Below are 3,567 nucleotides of genomic sequence, written 5' to 3' on the forward strand. Positions count from 1 at the left end.
ACCTGTATAAGCCTCTTTTCATCCAATCAAGCTGCAATTTGAGGTTCCTGGTGTCACAGGCTTTACTTCCTAGGTGCCCATCCCTGAGAGTTTTTTCTGGCACTATTGGATCTGGAGAAGTTTCTGGGAGAACACTTTGCATGAAAGCCTCAATTTGGGAAAAGGCCTGATTTTACTCTCGTTGGTCCAAGATAAAGAGAAACAGAGCAAATTAAGGAGGAGTACGGGGATGAAAAAGGAAGAAATTATGTGCAGGGAATGGAAGAGGAAGAGAGAGCTATGAGAGAGAAGGGCAGAAAGATATTTTTCCAAGGATGGTTGTCATTCTCTCTCTTTCTCTCTCTCTTTCTCTCTCTCTCTCTTTCTCTCTCTTTCTCTTTCTCTCTCTTTTTCTCTCAATTGAGCACTAAGAAGGGTTTTGTAAACGATTGGAGAGAGGAGCTGGACAAACTGATCTGCAAAGCAGGAAAGAAAGAGATTGAAGTGAGTCAGGGGGGACCTCAGAGGAGTGTGGGGCCTGGGAGGTCAGCACACCATGGGAAAAAGTCAGACTCTGTCAGGATTAAAACTTCCTGCTCTAAAAAGTCAAACCACAGCCTGAGAGAAACTATTGACAACACGTGTATCTGAAAGAGAACTTGCATTCCAAATATATAAAGAGCTTGGATAACTCATTAATAGAAAGGCAAACAGCTCAATGAAAAAAAAAATGGGCAAAAGACATGAGCAAATCCCTCACAACACTGTAGAAATGGCCGACAAGCACATGAAAAGATGGTCTACATTATTAGTCATCAGAGAAATGCAAAATAAAACCACAGCAAGATACCTGCTAGAATGGCTAAAATTAAAAAGATTTCCAATACCAAGTGTCGGCTAGGATGAAGAGAAACTGGAATTCTTATATTTTGCTGGCAGGAATTGAAAATTGTACAATCACTTGGGGACCTAAAGAATATACCTACCATAGGACCCACTAATTCTACTCTTAGGTGTTCATCAAAAAGTGATTTTTTTAAATGCCCACAAAAGGACTTGTACACAAATATCAATAGCCACAGGTGAAAGTAGCTAATGATCACCAACTGTATGTAATCTGGTTGCTCAAATGTTTGTGAATGTCTACATTAAGATGCATAAGTTATCAAAAATGCATGTTACCTTAAGAAAAAAAAGATTTGTACACAAATGTGCATAGCACCTTCATTCACAATTTTTTAAAACTGAAAACAATTCAAATATCCATCAACCAGGGCATGGATAAACAAAATTTAGTATAGCCATAGAAAGGGATTATAATAAAAATGTTGAAATTACTGAAAGATGACAGCATGGATGACTCTCAAAGGTTAGAGCACTGCCCAGCTGGCGTGGCTAAATGGTTGAGCGTTGACCTATAAACCAGAAGATCATGGTTCGATTCCTGGTCAGGGCATATGCCCAGGTTTCGGGCTCTACCCCCAGTGTGGGGCCTGAAGGAGGCAGCCGCTCAGTGATTCCCATTATTGATGTTTCTATCTCTCTCTCCCTCTCCCTTCCTCTCTGAAATCAATTTTTTTTTAATTTTTTTTTTGAAGATTAGAGTGACTCAGGACTGCTCCCTGGCCACGTGAAGGCTAGAATGTGCATCCTCCTCTTTTAGGTATGGGAAAGTCATGCCTCCTCCTGCAGTTTATAAACAAGCAGTTCCAGCCTGTCCACAACCTCCGCATAGGTGTGGAGTTTGGGGCCCATATGGTCAACATTGATGGGAAACAAATCAAACTGCAAATCTGGGATACGGCTGGGCAAGAATCCTTCCGTTCTATCACCCGTTCCTACTACAGGGGAGCAGCTGGAACACTGCCGGTATAAGACATTACAAGGAGTGAAACCTTCAACCACCTGACCTCTTGGTTAGAGGATGCCCGGCAGCACTCTAGTCCCAACATGGTTATCATGCTGAATGGGAATAAGAGTGACTTACAGTCCCACAAAGATGTGAAGAAAGAAGAAGGAGAGGCCTTTGCTCGGGAGCGTGGACTTATATTCATGGAAACTTCAGCCAAAACAGCCTGCAATGTTGAAGGGGCCTTCATTAACAAAGCCAAAGAAATATATAGGCAGATCCAGCAGGGTTTATTTCATGTCCACAGTGAGGCAAATTGCATCAAGATTGATCCTCAACAGTGTATTTCAACATCAGTGGCACCCATCGCCTCCCAGAACTCAGGTGACATAGAGTCCAACTCTGGCTGCTGCTGAATATCTGGGCTGGACTCTTTTTTTCCTTCCTGGAACAGCTTCAGATCAATAGGCTTAAAGAGGTCTTATAACTTTGGCTGAGAAAAGCTTCTTTTCAAGGTGTGATGTTTTGCCTTTCCACTTAAAGACTGGGGAAATTTTGGGCCCCTACTGACCTGTCCCTTCTTCAGGGACATGAGCATTCCTTACAGGTTAGGGCTCTTCTTATACTCCTATTTTAATTTCTAAAATGTTAGTATCAAAGTTGATTGTCATGGCAATTAAAAAAATAAATTATTTTAGAAGTATACATAATCTGCTCCCCACCAGGAATCAGCAACAGGGGTCTGGGACATTCTGCTTGAGCACTTGAGATTCCTGGGATCTGGCTAGCCTTTTAATGATAGATCCTCAGTCTTTGAATTTCATTGAGTTTTTCTACCTGTCACTTCATAAGCGTTCTTGCAGAAGGCTGCAAGAGTTCTTGAACTGCTGAAGAATGCTGAATACTTCTCTACCATCTTATTACTAGTCTTAGAGGAACTACAAAACTTTTGAGATTAGTAGAATTGCTCCTAGACCTGTGGCCACTTATTACCTAAAGAAAACATCTTCCTTTGTTTGTTTGTTTGTTTGTTTGTTTGTTTGTTTGTTTGTTTTAGGGACCAGACAAACGTATCTCTCACCAAATAGACCCCTACTATTTCATCGTACTTCTTAATGAGGCCCATTGAGACTTCTTACTCTAGTCAAGCTATTCTGCTTACTTACTGGACATGCACATTCCCTACTCTCTGCTAACACTATACTCAAAGTTCAAAACGTTTTCCTTCAGAAAGTCTTCTTTGACTTCTAAGCAATTATTGACACAGTACACCTTAGCTTTCATATGCTATTTATTCCTATGTATACTTATTTGTATTTATGTTGCTTTGCAAATATGTTTATAGTTGTTTGTGCATGGAATCTCTCCCCAAATAGGATGTAAGCTCCTTGAGAGCAGGGACCACGTCATCCCTATACTTTGTGAAGCACTCCCTCCACCACTCCTTCACAGTGCCAAGTGCTATTTATGTGATCGTTGAATTTAACTGACATACTTGAAGACTCAGAACAGGTCTATTTTAGAGTCCAGAGGAAACAAAAGGCCTTGGAGTCTTCTCTTTGTAACTCTATCTCAATCTCTTCCATCTGCTTACCCTGGATTCTATATTGCTCTTCTACCTCTCCTCTCTTTCCCTTCTTAGCTCTTTTCTTCCCTTCCATGCAGGGTAGAGTAAGGCTGCCTGCTTCTAAGCAGTCAAATAAGTGGGTATTTCTGCAGCCATCCTCCTTTTCAAGAGC

General features: G+C 41.2%; 1 pseudogene across 1 annotated transcript; it reads left to right on the top strand.

Annotated features, from left to right (window-relative positions):
- Nucleotides 1–1,653: 1,653 nt before the first annotated feature.
- Nucleotides 1,654–2,244, top strand: LOC308255721 (ras-related protein Rab-2B-like; annotated as a pseudogene). The gene has a single exon. The product of its transcript is annotated as a ras-related protein Rab-2B-like (transcript).
- The last annotated feature ends 1,323 nt before the right edge of the window (nucleotides 2,245–3,567 follow it).

This window comes from Plecotus auritus, assembly GCF_963455305.1.
Source record: "Plecotus auritus genome assembly, chromosome: 8".
NCBI lineage: Eukaryota > Metazoa > Chordata > Mammalia > Chiroptera > Vespertilionidae > Plecotus > Plecotus auritus.